The sequence below is a fragment of the Adiantum capillus-veneris genome, chromosome 19, assembly GCF_014529385.1.
Source record: "Adiantum capillus-veneris isolate H3 chromosome 19, ASM1452938v2, whole genome shotgun sequence".
NCBI classification, from domain to species: domain Eukaryota; kingdom Viridiplantae; phylum Streptophyta; class Polypodiopsida; order Polypodiales; family Pteridaceae; genus Adiantum; species Adiantum capillus-veneris.
Window position 1 is genome coordinate 153,480,758 of NC_140949.1, and position 16,249 is coordinate 153,497,006.

At 45.9% G+C, this 16,249-nt stretch overlaps 1 protein-coding gene and 1 pseudogene across 1 annotated transcript in view; one reads left to right on the top strand and one right to left on the bottom strand.

Annotated features, from left to right (window-relative positions):
* LOC147435105 (CLP protease regulatory subunit CLPX1, mitochondrial-like) overlaps window positions 1-16,249 on the bottom strand; it is a 60,738-nt gene that overhangs the window by 24,560 nt on the left and 19,929 nt on the right. The window lies entirely within an intron of this gene.
* On the top strand, window positions 12,917-15,520 carry LOC147435106 (uncharacterized; annotated as a pseudogene).

The window sequence follows — 16,249 nt, forward strand, 5'->3', positions numbered from 1 at the left end:
CGTTCGGTTCAAGTGCTTGTATAGACTTCTCCTCAGTAATAAAGATACTATTACAGGGGGGGGGACCAGCCCATCTTCTGGTCCCCAGTACTGTGTCGATCTTCTCACTCCCTATCTCTCTCCCTTTATCTATTTCTCTCTATATACTCTGGCTTCAATATTAAGTGATAAATTTTATTTATCCGAGTATATTTTATATTGCTATGCGCTCCCGTTTGTGACAGAACTCCTCTTATGAGTGCAAAGGTGTGTCCATTGCAAACAACAGGTCACCACCCCCTCCTGAGTGTGCAACGGCCGAATGATAGCTGGAGTGAATGGATCCTCCAAGGATCTGACGCCCATGAATGATCAAGCCGATGTCACGTGACACATCCCAACCCTATGTGTCCATGGAAAAACTACAGCATAACAGGGTTTAGTCAGTCCAATCAGTCTAGATTAGAAGTGATCTGGCACTTTTGTGAGTCTGTTCGTAGACAGTGCATGCCCAGTCACTTAGCATAGATGCATATCCTCTGGTTGCACACAGCATGATCATCAGTATTCCCATCAAAATCCATTAGAATCAGTTAGGGGATTTTTCCGGTGCATTTAGCCTATTTTCCCTATTTTTGACATTTTTCACTTATTATTTTTAAGTGACTTTCCAACAAAAGTAGGTAGGGCAATTTTGCTAAGTTAATATATAAGCAAACCCAAGTTAGCACTAAATGGCAGAAGAGGCAGCAGGAGCTCCCCGCTCAATAGGCATCTTCTGAGCAAGAACCCCGCAGTACCCCCAACCTTGGCGTTTCCTCTCCCATCAGCCTAGCGTTTTTGGTCTTCATCCTCACCCCCCTCAAGCCTTGGCGATTTCAGCCTTGCAGTCCTCGCCAGCAATCCTAGACCCCTAGCGTTTTTACTAACGCTACAAGCAGCCCAACGTTTTCCATTTTCAGCCCTTCTTGGCAGCAAATGGTTCAGCGTTTTCAGCATTCCATACAGCAGCAGATTCAGCCCTAGATTCATGCAGAAGATCCCCATTTCAGCCCTCAAAAACACAGCCAAAACAAAGTTTTCAGCCACCCCAAAACAGTCCCAGATTTTCAGCCATAGCGTTTTTATGGACAGCGGATAGAAGACCGCAGATTTCAGCCCTAGTGTCGGCCTCGTCATCCCCGTCGTAGTCGTCAACATAGCCTAGACTTGCATCAGTCTCATGCATACCGTTTGTACCAGTTTGTGCAATCATAAGTAGACCACTCTCGCTGACGAGAGTGGGGCCTTCGGAGGAGGGGTTTACAACGTCTCTGGTGTCGTATCTCTCTTCTCTCTCTATCTCTTAGTCTCATACACTTGCACGCACAGTGTCCTATCACTTTGTTTGTGATCATAGCATTCTCTCATTAAGAACGGAAGGCTCTCCCTTCCATAAGAACAAAAGGAACCTTGAGCACAGTTCGGAGCACTCATCTTGAGCAAAGCGCAAACATTCATTCCGCTGCAACTAGCAGCCGATGTCGACGATACCGTGTACTGCAGCAGTCACTGAGAGACCGCACGGACCACCACCGGATGGTGTCTTGGCAAGAGGTAACTTTATCCTTTGTGAAAAACACAAGCCATGTGGCTGCTGTCCACCCAGAAACGCAACTGCGAGGTGAAGAAAATGCTGCTGTCCAGTGATTTACAGCGTGCTCGTACGCTCCTGGCATGGTCCGGAGCAGTGCAGAGGAGTATGGGAAGGGTGGTGAATCACTGTCACTATCCAGATGGGCTGAAAACACAGAAAACAGCAAGGGGCAATGGCTGAAATCTGATGAAGACGGAGAGGATTCTCGCCGGCAATGCACCAGATGCAAAGCCGGGTAGGTGGTGGCGAGATCCGGGGTCCAGAAGCTGAGCGCTGCCCTCCTGCTGCAGAAACGCAGATCAATTTGCAGCCCACTTTTGCTGCACTTTTTTGGCACCAAAACCCTTCTATTTACTGAAAAAACAAAAGCTTGATGGATACCCTAGGTGCCCAGCAACTTGTGGAAGGTGTCAACGACACAAAGTGACGAATAAAACCGTCGAAATGGGCTGAAAACCCAAAAACGCAGATGAAGGTCAAAAACGCAAATGGAGGAGGGGCATTTCCGGTGACGAAACTGTCCCAGAAGTGTAGCGCTAGGTAGCAGGGAATCCAGCAAATCTGATTGTTTCTTGCAAAAAATGCAAGTTGAGGTAAGGTCCTTCGCGACAGAAATGGCTCTCGTTTCTGCGCTTGCCTGGCTGATGTAAAAACGCTGGCAGATCTGGCTCCAATTGCAAAAAACATTGGCAGATCCAACCCTTGGGAGAAGAATCTGATGCGATGTAGCGCCTCAGAATAGGCGGAGCCTGAAGCTGTTGATACCATGTGATGGCGACTGATACCATGTGAGAGTGCGCGAGAGAGAGAGAGAGAGAGAGAGAGAGAGAGAGAGAGAGAGAGAGAGAGAGAGAGAGAGAGTATAGACACAAACGCCACCATGAGCAGAAGACCCAATACACAATGACGAGATGTGTGATCTCTGTGAGATGAGATGTGGAAGTCCCTGGCCCCATAAATAGGTGCCCAAGGGGAGGCAAGGCAAGGCCTGATAAAAATCCCCACGACCCAACAGAAAAATGATATATGGAAATATATGTGGACGCCCGGACAAAAATGGGCCGCCGGCCCCAAACTCGGGCGGCCGGACCAGGAGAAACCTAGGCTATGGGTGGCCAGCCTAGAGACATACTAGCCGTACAAGTATGCCCTAGACCTGTGATGTAGCAGAGTTGTGTAAATCTAACATGATCAACCACAGCGTTGTTCTTATGGTATCAAGGGACTCCTAGGAGGACATCACAACCTTCCAAGGGCATTATGTAGAAGTCCTCGTGTCCCAAATACCGCTGACAATGCAACCGAAGTTTGCCAATGACAGGCGTAATGGCCACGTCCCTGCCGGGTGTCGCTCGAACTGCCTCTGCTTGTGGTCCCATCCGATCGGGTGTAATCTCGAGCCGCGCCGCCAATTCAGGTGAAATGAAGTTGCCCTTGGCTCCTCCATCAATGAAAATCAGGGCTTCTTGATCTTTCACTTTGCCCCAAGCTCGGCAAAGTTCTGTACTTTCATCAATCGTGCTTGGGTCAGTACCCATGCAATCTGTAACCACGTTCCTCAGCTGCTTTCGAACTGTCTGGCCTGTCTTCATTTTGTTCTTGTTGTGCCAGTTTAGAACACTTCGCAAAGATGTGCCCATGTTCCCCGCATCCAAAACACTTCCCCTCTTTGATGTAGTTGGCCCTCTCTCAAAGAGTGAGCCGGGGTCGTGAATCCTTATCTTTCTTTTCTTAGGGGCTCTTTTTCTTTCTACTTTCATTATTAGAAGTCTGTCCGGTTCTCCGAGTCAAGATCTCATTTGTGGGGTAAGTCAGCTTGCCTGAATGTATGGCAAAACCCCGTTTCGCATAACCCATCAATTCTTGAATAGAATCTGACTTTTGTTCTAAGCAGTGATCTCAGATCTCTGTAGGAAGTCCGCAGCAAAACCGCTCAATCTGTTCTTTAAACGAGATCTTCTTAAATGAAGAAGCTGGTAGAAAAGAGCCCCAACATCTCTCGCAATATGCGTCCAGAGAATCTCTCTTGGTCATCCAAAGGTGATTCCAAGCAGTTCGTATATCTCGTTCGTACTCCCGAGTCAGGCAAGAAGAAATAAAAAGCCTTTTGAATTTCAACCATTTAACCGGATCTTCCTTGTTCAGTAGAAGGGTGGACCATCATGTTCGAGCGTTTCCCTTGAAGAAAGAGGTAGCCCTCCGAATCTTGGAGTGCTCTTAATAATGCCCTCCAAAGAAAGCTATGTCAAACTGCTGTATGAAGGCCAAAGCCCTCGAAGCATCTCGGAATCCAGAAAAAGTGTCAAACTTAATTGACTGTTCACCTTCTTTAAATTCTCTAACTTTCTTGCTTTTATCTTTGAGGAACTCATATTGGTTGGCTTTATAGAAATGCTTCTTCTTTGCGTAAAATGTGTGATCGTCGGAGTCAACTATCTAAGGATGAGTCCTTTGTAGAACTGTCAGAAACTGGGCAAAACTTAGGCTTCTTTGCCTTTTTCTTGCCCTTTCCGAAGCTTTGCTTTTTGCTTCGCTTTTTCCCTTTTCTGTCTTCTTCGCTCGAGTTAGCAGAGCTAGAAGAACTGTCAAGAGAAGAAGAAGAAGAACCGGATACTCCTTCAAATCGCACACGCTTCTTCTGCTTTCTTGCCGATGCAAAGGTAGATTGACGATCGAAATAACCCAGAAAGTCGGTTCCTTTCTTCCGCTTTTTGTCGTGCTTTTTGTCTTTGTTGTTCGCGTCAAAAAGCTGACGAATCCGTGCATCAACCACCTCTTCCAGTTCTTGCTCTGTAAACATCCTCGGAGCAGGAGGTTTCTTTAGTGCCGGTTTGATGGGTGCCTCTATGGCCTTCTGCCTGTCACAAACTGCTGACGTGTCAAAGCCCTGAAGAAGGGAGTCAACTTGCAGATGTCGGGCGAGGGGCCTGAACCCTAAGAAGAAGAAGTCCTACCAACTTATGGGGACCCCGTCCGATGGGACCCCAAGTGACATAAAGGAAATAAAGTAGGACCCACACACACACACACACACACACACACAAAATGACATAGCAAATTTTCAAAAATTACACTGGCTGATGACAAGGCAGGCTGTACGGATTTCCGTAAATTACGTTGGCAGCTTTTTGGCATTGCTTTTGGGACCAGAAGCTTTTGAGTTTGAAGGCTTTTCATGTAAACTGCTTTTCATAGGCCAAGGGCCTTTAAATATGTGCTAAGGGCTCATTCTCTTGCATGCTTCTTGGAGAAGGTGCAGAGTCTGGAGTACCGGCTTGTACTCTCTTGATGCAATATAAAGAAATACCGAAAGGCGCGCTAAGGTTTGGGGCCAATACTGTAAGGTGCAGTGGAATGAATGTTGTATTTTCTGAAGATTAGTGATCTTTATTGCTCAAGGTTCCTTTTAGTTCTTAGGGAAGGAGAGAGCCTTCCGACTTATGGAGAGTGCTATGATCACGAACAAAGTGAGTGGATATTGTGCGTGCAAGTGAATGAGACTGAGAGAAGGAGAGAAAAGAGATACGACACCCGAGAGGTTGTAAAACCCTCCTCCGAAGGCCCCACTCTCGTCGGCGAGAGTGGTCTACTTATGATTGCACAAAGTTGTACAATGCGTATGCAATGGACTGATGCAACTTGGACTATGCCGATGACGACGACGGTGATGACGACGACGACTTTAGGGCTGAAATCTGTGGTCTTCTATCTGCTGAAATTCGGGGCTGTTTCGGTGGCTGAAAATGACTCTTTTATTGTTGTCTTGAGGTCTGAAAAGGGTGAATTTGTCGGGGGTCATGCTGATGGCAAAAGCGCTGAGGAATTGTACCTGTCAAGTTGCGTTTTTAGGGCTGGTTTGTACCTGCTGAAAACGCTGCAAGGGCTGAGGTATCCATGCTGAGAAAACGCTACAAAAGCGCTGAAAGGGCTGGTTGTCTAGCGTTAGTAAAACCGCTAATGGCTGGGCTGTGTTTGTCGCGGGGAAAACGCTAGGCAAGAGGCTTTATGGAAATGGCTTGCTGTAGGGGAAAAATGCCAAGGAGATGGAGCGGATGGCGATGCTAAGGCTTGAAAAACGCTAGGGGTGCTGAGGGGGGGTACTGCTGAGAAGTTGCTTGTTGAGCGGGAAGCTCCTGCTGCCTCTTCTGCCAGAAAGTGCTAACTTGGGTTTGCTTATATATTAACTTTAGCAAAATTGCCCTACCTACTTTTGTTGGAAAGTCACTTAAAAATAATAAGTAAAAATAACCAAAAATAGGGAAAATAGGCTAAATGCACTCAAAAATTCCCCTGACTGAATCTGATGGATTCTGAAGGGAATATTGATGATCATGCTGTGTGCAACCGGATCTGATGGATTGAAGGGAATACTGATGATCATGTTGTGTACAACCGGAGGTTATGCATCCATGCTAAGTGACTGGGCATACACGGTCTACGAATAGACTCACAAAAGTGCCAGATCACTGCTAATCTAAACTGACTGGACTGAGGGGAACACTGCTATGGTGTAGCTTGTCCACGGACACATAGGGTTGGGATGTGTCACGTGACATCCCCTCCTTTTCAAAGTGAGGTATTGGTACCGAACTGTATGGCGTTGAGGGAGATCACCAATAGCATCCGGAATCCTGGAAGGGACTCTTCACAGGCCCACCTTGATGTGTGGGTCGTGCGGTACTTGAACTTCATAAAGGTCTGCAACGCTTGCTTCTTTGGGCCGCGCCGAAAGCGACACAAAGCCTTCTGTGGCTCCTTCGATGCTTCAACTTCGTCTTGAGACCTGCTTCTTCCGTCTTCAAGAATCTCCATGGCTGAAAATTCCTGAAACCATCTCCAACACAAAACCATGAACATACCCATTCCATGTAAAGTGAAGGAAAAAAATCTTGTCTTCTCTAAAGACTGTGTATGCAATGTAGATGAACAAATAGACGGAGTGACAACCCGTTCATCAAATACATGCAAACAATGAGATCGAATCTTTTCTGTTTGATCGAAATCAATCAACTGTGGCAGATCAAAATGGAAATGCCCATGCTTGGTGCTCATACTATCATGTGCTCGTTCGAAAACTGTGTCATGCCAAGGAAGAGACATGGAATGTGACTTCCTTACATACAAACTATTCAACTTTTCATGAAAAAACCGCATACATTCGTGCTCATCCATGAGAGAAACGTGCTCAACGTACAATATGTCATGCCTAGGAAAAGGGATCACATAACGATGTTGACTAAAATACAGGAAACCGTCACGAATGAAACACTCGAACAATGTGTACGTATCAATCATGTGAACACATAATACTTCCTGTGAGGGTTCTTTGGACCAAGGCTCGAGAGCCAAGATCGCTTCTTCGGGATCTATCGAATCTTCTTGTGGGAGATCTGTGGACCTCGACTCGAAAGCCAAAATCGGATCTTCGCGATTGATCGAATCTACAATGAGGTTTGCTTCGCTAGAAAAAGCATCCACTAACACATCATCCTTTTGAACAACCACATCATCTTCATGCAATTCATCATGCTTGTGAGAAATCACATCTTGATCATGCAAATCATCATGTTTGTCTTTATCATCCAAATCATGGTCAATCAAATCATCATGCAAATCAATATCATTCAATTCCTCATCATGCTTCATACAATCATGTAAATCTAGTGTATCATGCTTTGGAGAAGAAGAGACTGAGAGAGTCTCCTTCTCCGGAATCCTTGCAATCTTGTCCTGCATATTAGCAATGAGAGATGGAGAATGAGCAATGTCCTCTCCATGAATAACAATCGGAGAATTACTGTCGGCACTGAGAGTTATAGTGTTAGCCGCAAATTTCATAAGAGCGTCATTATCACGAAACCATCGAATGCCCAAATCATATCACATCCCGAGAGAGGAGAAACAACAGATCTTCTAGTGAAGGTTGAAGGCAATCTGTTGAATTGCAAACAACACATCAAGGCACTCCTCCGTGATGAGAGCGTCCATACCAGGACGAAAGCCAGAGACCTCGATAGGAGATCTCCGACTAACTTCGAGGGGGGCTCTCTCAACAAGAGAGGAGCTGATCACATCATGCATACTACCTGGGTCAAACAATATGACAAAACGGTGCCCCGACGTACGACCATAACATTTAATGAGAGAATCATCAATGGGAGGGTCCTGAGAAACTTGGGACACACTCGTGTTATCATTCATTGCATTGACAGAGGAAGGGGTATTGTGGGTTCTTTAGATTCATTCGACTCAAGCTTAGGACATGTTCGTTTTATGTGACCCTTAATGTGACAATGAAAACAACGACCTTCCTTAGAATAAGTGCTTTGTTCTTCCGAAGTGATGTATCCTCCTACAATACCTTGTGCTACCTTTTCATCTGGAGTAAGCTTAGGTTTAGCAATTGTGTTAGCCTTACCCTTAGATTCATTGGAAGAATTCTTTGTTGAGAGACTGTTGGAAGATTGGTTAGAAGAGTTATCATTCTTACCGTTCTGAGGGTTCTGAGAAGTTTGTGAGGTACTTGTGGAAGTCTTGTTCTCCTTAGGCTTTCCCTTGTTGTGCTTCATCTCTTGTGTGAGAGCAATCGCTACTGCCTTGTTGAGATCGATTGGATCGAGTACCTCGATATCGTACTTGATATACTCGTCCAATCCAAAGAGAAAAGCCTCTTTGCGCTCATCATCCGATTTTCGCAATTGAGTGCCTAGCTGCAAAACACGATTAGAAAAAGACATGACCGGCATACCATTTTGCTTGAGAGAGCGCCAATCGTCTTTCAATCGTGCGAGGTACTGAGGTGGCATAAACCACGCCTTGAGCTTGTCTTGGAAATCCGCCCAATCGAAGGAAAGGGGTGTGAAATCGTCGGCTGCCTCTAGGTGCGCGGCTAGCTGTGCCTCTTGCCATGCGTGGTACCAATTGATGGCATCACCGGCAAGGTACATAGCTGCCATCAAAACTTTGCTATTTCCTGTCTTCTTAGTTGTCGCAAAATAAGCATTAAATTGATGCAACCAAGAATGAATAACTGTAGCATCCATCTTACCGTCATACTTACTGAAAGTCAACTTCTCTGTGACTGGACGGTTGGAATCCGCATCGTGGCTTGCGCCACTTCATGAACTCCAACGATCTTTGGGTGATTCGGTCTTCGAGGCTAGCACGTGGAAAATAAATTCTTGAGTCCATAGCTCCCTTTGAGCTTCACGCTTGGCGTCCTTTTCTGCTTTTCGTTCATTTCGTTCGTCGCGCTCGCGTTCGAAAGCAAGGCGATTGGCTTCTTGTTGTGCCAGCGCAACTCGATTCGCTTCTATGGTAAGGCGAGTCGCTTCTTGTTGTTGTAGTGCGTTTCTTTCATTTCGTTCATCGTAAGGCGAGTCGTTTCTTGTTGTGCCAGCTTCATGTCCATCATTGACTTGACCATCATCTCCATGGGAGTTAGAACAACTCGTGGTGTAGATGGCGAAGGGGGAGGGTTGGAAAAATCTCCGGGTGGGGAGAATCCTTAGTCGCCTCTCTCATGCTCATCACCTGTATGCGAAGTATCCATTCCGCTTCAGGTGACGACCATGCACTAGGATCTTTGGTTCTTAAGTTCACGAGGGTCTTGGTTCTTGGGTTCTTGAGGTTCTTGGTTCTTGAGGATCTTGAGGTTCTTGAAGTTCTTGAGGGTTTCTTTCGCTTGCAAATCGCGTTGAGAAGGATCTTCTCTTCACCCGAGTTCTACTCCTTTCTGCGGGCTCACCCCTTGGCGGCCTTGCGCTCACACCAAGGTTGCTTTTTCCCACCTCACATCGATTGGCCGGCCGCTAAGTGCACGGTCCGCTCTCAATAAGTAAAAAGAGACACAAGGGGAGGCTGGACAAGCCCTTCTTTCTTGGGATTCCTGTCACTCTTCAACAAAACACGATTAGGAAGCGACACGCCCAAGCGAACTTGGGTTCGTGCGACCGCAACAAGCAAAAAAAAATTCTTGTGGTTCTTGTGGTTCTTTCCTTGAGTAATGCAGAACACTTGCAAAGCTCTGATACCAATGTAAGGTGCAGCGGAATGAATGTTGTATTTTGTCAAGATTAGTGATTCTTATTGCTCAAGGTTCCTTTTAGTTCTTAGGGAAGGAGAGAGCCTTCCGACTTATGGAGAATGCTATGATCACGAACAAAGTGAGTGGATATTGTGCGTGCAAGTGAATGAGACTGAGAGAAGGAGAGAAAAGAGATACGACACCCGAGAGGTTGTAAAACCCTCCTCCGAAGGCCCCACTCTCGTCGGCGAGAGTGGTCTACTTATGATTGCACAAAGTGGTACAATGCGTATGCAATGGACTGATGCAACTTGGACTATGCCGATGACGACGACGGTGATGACGACGACGACTTTAGGGCTGAAATATGTGGTCTTCTATCTGCTGAAATTCGGGGCTGTTTCGGTGGCTGAAAATGACTGTTTTACTGCTGTCTTAAGGGCTGAAAAGGGTGAATTTGTCGGGGGTCATGCTGATGGCAAAAACGCTGAGGAATTGTACCTGTCAGGCTGCGTTTTTAGGGCTGGTTTGTACCTGCTGAAAACGCTGCAAGGGCTGAGGTATCCATGCTGAGAAAACGCTACAAAAACACTGAAAGGGCTGGTTGTCTAGCGTTAGTAAAAACGCTAATGGCTGGGCTGTGTTTGTCGCGGGAAAAACGCCAAGCAAGAGGCTTTATGGCGATGGCTTGCTGTAGGGGCAAAACGCCAAGGAGATGGAGTGGATGGCGATGCTAAGGCTTGAAAAACGCTAGGGGTGCTGAGGGGGGGGGATACTGCTGAGAAGTTGCCTGTTGAGCAGGAAGCTCCTGCTGCCTCTTCTGCCAGAAAGTGCTAACTTGGGTTTGCTTATATATTAACTTAGCAAAATTGCCCTACCTACTTTTGTTGGAAAGTCACTTAAAAATAATAAGTGAAAATAACCAAAAATAGGGAAAATAGGCTAAATGCACTGAAAATTTCCCCTGACTGAATTTGATGGATTCTGAAGGGAATACTGATGATCATGCTGTGTGCAACCGGATCTGATGGATTCTGAAGGGAACACTGATGATCATGTTGTGTGCAACAGAAGGATATGCATCTATGATAAGTGACTGGGCATGCACGGTCTACGAATAGACTCACAAAAGTGCCAGATCACTGCTAATCTAAACTGACTGGACTGACAAGAACCCTGCTATGGTGTAGCTTGTCCACGGACACATAGGGTTGGGATGTGTCACGTGACAAATACTCTCTTGGGTGGAATTCCGCCACACCGTGTCGCGTGTCGTCTCTCTCTCAATTCAGTTATTATGAAGTGCTAAAAGTTTGTTCAGTCTGTTCTTTTCTATTGGCACGTGGTGCCCGTCTTGTCACTGCCACTGGGTGTGCACTTCTTCGAAGGATTGATGAGTCAAAAAATTTGCAAATTTCAGATCCTTCGCAATGTTGATCATCATCTTTGATGCGTCGTCAACCAATTGTCGACGTTCCATGTCTTCAATCTTTGCCTGAGTAGGCTGAGGTGGGCCGTACTCTTCGTGAGAACCTTCTTCGTGATCTCTTCCCACATCCCCAGATGCAAAAGAAGTCGATTGCTCTCTGTTGGAATCCATAAGTGTCGCGAGAAAAGGATCGGATTTCCCGATAGAAGAGAAATCGGCCGCGCTCTGATACCACTGTAACAAACTTGGACACTCCAAGTCAAGATTCTACCGCGACACAGCAGAGATTCACTTCAAAACAATTCACAATTCACACTTGATTCGACACGGCCCGCCGTAGTTCTGTGCCTAGAGACATTGGTCCCAAAGACTGACGCCCCTTTTGGTATTTCTTTTTGTATTAATCTGTGTTCAAAGTACAAGAGAGTGGGAGGGTGCTCACTCTCAAACTCTGCATCCAGATGCTCTGAGAAGTGAGGCCCTGCCCACTTATTTATTGGTTACAAGGGATGCCCAAAAGCAAAGCCCCAAAATCAAAAGCTCCTAAACTTTTCAAAATAAAGCAATTCATCCCCAAAAGCTGTCAAATCAGCCATCGTAATTTTCAGCCAGCGCTAAAGCAGGAATTTCGTACACTGTCAGAAATCCGTACGGCGGGCCACGTCAGCATGAAATGCGGCGGAAAATCCAGGATTGCCATGTCAGGCTATCTCCGCGTTTTACGGGCCTGTCTAGCCAATGTGAGTGTGTCCACGCATGCCACGTCACTAGTTTGTGACACGCATTGACTTAAAGAGCGGGTATCATCAGATACGCATAGCCCCTGAGGATGTCCATAAGACTGCCTTCCGTACAACCTTTGGACTTTATGGATTTTTGGTAATGCCTTGCGGCTTGACCAATGCTCATGCCGCATTCAAACGAATGATGGATCAAATTTTCAGTCCACACTGAGCTTTTACAGGAGTGTTTTTTGATGACATACTCGTCTTTTCAAAGACTAAGTAGGAACATCGGAAATACTTGGACATAGTGTTTCAGGAATTGCGAAAGCATGAGTTGCATGTGAATGCAAAGAAGAGTGAGTTCTTTCTCACTGAAACACACTATCTGGGCCATATAGTCTCACACAACCAAGTGAGTATGGATCTCGCAAAGATCCCGGTCGTACAAGATTGGCCAAGCCCCACTACGAACATGACGTACGTAGCTTTTGGGATTGTGTTCCTACTATCGGAGGTTTATCCAAGGCTTTGCTCACTTCCAAAGTTATATCCAACGACCCAGACTTCTCCTTCATTTGGAGTAACTTATAAAACGGAGAGAATGAATATCCCTATTCTATTCGGGATGCTTACCTCTATCACCACCAAGCAATTTGTGTGGCGGAACCTTTGAGAAAGAAAATCGTGGAAGAAGCACATGCTTCACCTTATGCGGGTCATCGGGGAATTCTCCATACAACTTTAGCATTGGAAGGTATTTCTTTTGGCCAAAGCCTTATAGCAGACATTGATCGATATGTCAGGGAATATTTGGTTTGCCAAAAGGTAAAGTACGATCGGCATAAGACGCCTGGGTTACTCCAACCTTTGCATGTGCCTGATCAACCCTGGGAGAGTATTGCCATGGATTTTATTATGAATCTCCCAAAGACTCAGACTCGAAATGATGCAATCTAGACCATTGTGGACAAATTTAGCAAGCAAGCTCATTTTATTCCAGTCAAGAAAACGATCAAAGCGGATCATATGGCTAGGACTTTTCTAGCACAGATCTTTAAGCATCATGGGATGCCCAAGTATGGGGTACCCAGCTATAAAAAATGCTAAAATATCCCCAGAAGATGGAATCTTTTATTTCAACGTTGTGTTTGAAGGGTAGGGAGAGATTAGACGTGTGGCGGCTACCAATTTTGGAAGTTGCTATAGCATGCTGTGTTCGTGGCGATATTGTATGGGCAGGTGCGTGGTCATGGCAGTACAATATGGCCAGTTGCGTGGTTTATTTGGTGATAGCGCGCCATTGCGAGGCAGCTGCCATCGCACCTGCAGCGAGTATGGGGTAGTAGGGGACGGCACAACAGCCTATCCTGAGCCGTTTGCAGAGACCAGAGGACGGCCAAGCAGCCTGTCCTGAGGCGTGACTTTCGTTCGCATTTGCCATCCCAACTGCAGCGAGCAGAGGGCGGGGCAGCAGGCTGTAAAGTCACGCATTCGCCATCCCAACTGCAGCGAGCAGAGGGCGAGGCAACAGCCTACCCTGAGGCGTCACCTTTTTGGTTGCACCCGCCATCCCACCTGCAGCGAGCACAGGGCGGGGCAGCAGCCTGTGGTGAGCCGTCACCTTCTCGGTTGTACCCGACATCCGAGCTGCAGGGAGCAGACGACGGCAGCAGCCTGTGGTGAGCTGTGACGTGTTTCGTTGCAGCCGTGGACGACGGCAGCAGCAAATTCCGGTCTGCTGCAGTGGTTGAGGATAGCAGTAGATATCCGTCGACGACGACAGCCCGCTGCTGAATGTGGATTGTTGCGGTGCTTGAGGACGACAGAAACCTGTTTGCTGCAACAGTGCACCACGACACCTAGGTATGTACATAGTGTATAGTGTTGTATGTCTTTGTATTGGAAAATAGAAGTGGTCTTTTTTTGCTTTCGTTGTCGCCGTGTGTATGTACGTTTACATGTCGTAGTTTAGTGGGTTATATCTTTAGGATTGTTGTGAAATGGCAAGGATGAAGCATCTTGCGAGGTCACGAGACGCACAACCCTCTAGTTCAAAGAGACCTCGAGGGGGCCTAGGCTCTCGGAAGAAGAGAGAATGGTGCGTACCGAAGGCAGCAAACCCAAAAAGATGCTCGAGCTGAGCATAACGGTGTCTACAGGCAATAGTGATGTGGGCGGCACCATCTTCCACCTCCACTTTCAGATGGTTGTTCGGATCATGGCGACTTCGATTATTGCAGTGAGCAAGAAAATAAAGCAGTACCTAGGATGGGATATTCATAGTCCCGTCGGAGCGAATATTCTCTGTCGTGCCCTCAAGCAAAAGAACATGCACACCTTTCATGGTATGCTGGGATATTGTATGAAAGACATGGATCAACCACATTATCAGAACTTCTCGCATAATGTAACAGTTGATGACATCAACAAGGGATTTGAACTATACACACAGTATGGGACAAATAAGCTAAAAATAGAGTTTGTCTGACGCATGCGAATATTTTTTATCGTGCACTTATGTATTGGAAATTCCACTTGAAGCACCCAATTGCTAACAACTTTTTATCAACGTTGCACCATATGCTAAAGTCTGGCAAGTACTACCCGTCTTCCTCATGGATAACACCTTTTCAGGGCCGTGCAATGCCGTTGAAAAAGATCAAAGCATTATGGCAGACCATGATTTTCCCTTCTTCTACAACATATCAAGATGTGATTGATATTTTTGTTCTTGACGAGGCTTACACGAACGCGCAGCCTCGCATCGACTGGTTTCTGAGAAGATCGCAAGAAACCCACAGGTAGAGATTGCTTTCTTCTCGTTAACATTAGTTGTGCTGTAATGGTAAATGTCACCGCTAACATTGTTAATGTTTTGCAACCTGCTGTCAGCGATGAAGGGAAAACTGCAGTTGCCTATCCGACAGATGGTCATGAAGGACTAGTCGACAATCCTTCAACTTTTAAAGGAAAAGAGAAAGTTGTTGTGCTGGACAGTGAGGAGGAAGAGAATGCATCTCTTCGCGCAGATGCTTGTGAGGGATTCATCGGCAACTCTTCAACTGTAAAGGCAAAGAAAAAATTGTTGTGCTGGACAGTGAGGACGAAGAGGATGCACCTCTCTACGCAGACTTCATCCCACTCCTCACTAGACGAGGAGTCACTACTATTGCTAGTTAAAATGATGTATATAATATGTTACAATCACTTTCCCGACGGCTAGTATTGTTGCGTTTCTCTCTGAAAGATTTCTTGATGTTTTGCAGGGTCGATGGAGCAATCTAGCCCTCGGGATAGTGCAAACACACAGCCACCGGAACCGCCAGCATTGGACGATGATGCAACACTCGATAGACTGCATGACGTGCTCCTACAAATGTGGCGCCAGCTGCGTGGAGACACTCCCGAAGACTCGACTACTCTCCGCACTTTCATTCATAATTATGTAGATAACTTAAAAAATATGATTAGTGAGTACCAAGTGAATGTAACAAACGTGCAAATCTCCTAACTGCAAGAGCAAATACAATGCTTGCACACCAAGGTCACGTCATTGAAGGTGCAGCTTAACAGACTTAATGCAATTGTAACCAGGTTAAATAATATTACCAATAAATTTTACCATTGATACACTTTGTAACTCTGTTTGTCACAACTTGTACTCTCCTCTTGTTTCGTTAAGCATTCTATATGTGTTTTTGATCTCTTCTGCAGATGTTCTATAGCATAGGTTATTTTTTACCAGTAAATTAATGTATATGTTTTCCGTTCTGAATCTCTTTTTCTGCTTGTGCTTTTTCCTTGCGGGTGTCCGATGCGGATGGAACCCGCCTCTTATTTCGCCTTTACCCTCAAATACGTTTCACCTTATGTAGATGCCAAAGAATCTTGGAAGTAATGAATTTCTTTTCTACTCTCCCAGTATATTGTGAGTGATCGAGATCCTCGCATGACAAGAAACTTTTGGCGTGCCTTGTTTAATAACCTTTGCACGAAGTTGAATTTTTCTTCTGCATATCATCCTCAAACGGATAGGCAGAGTGAGATCGCTAATTCGAGCGTATTGGATATGCTGAAATCTTATATGTCAAAAAGACAGTCTGACCGGGAGAAGTATTTGCCCCTTGTCGAGTACGCATATAACAATACCGTACATTCGTCTACGGGGAAAGCACCTTTTGAGATTCTTTATGGTAAGCCTTTGCTTCCACCGATCCTTGTCACTAAGGATAAAAGTTTTGCACCAGATGAGTTCATCCGAGATTTAAACACAGCCTACGAGCAAGTTAAGAGAGCCATCTTGGGCTCTCAGGAAAAACATAAGAAGGTTGTGGACAAGCACAGAAGGAATCTGGACTTAACAGTCGGTTAATGAGTCTTACTCAAGTTTGAGAAGGCGAGACTAAAGAAATAAGAGACTCATAAAGGGAAGGTGGTAAAACTTGCCAATCGTT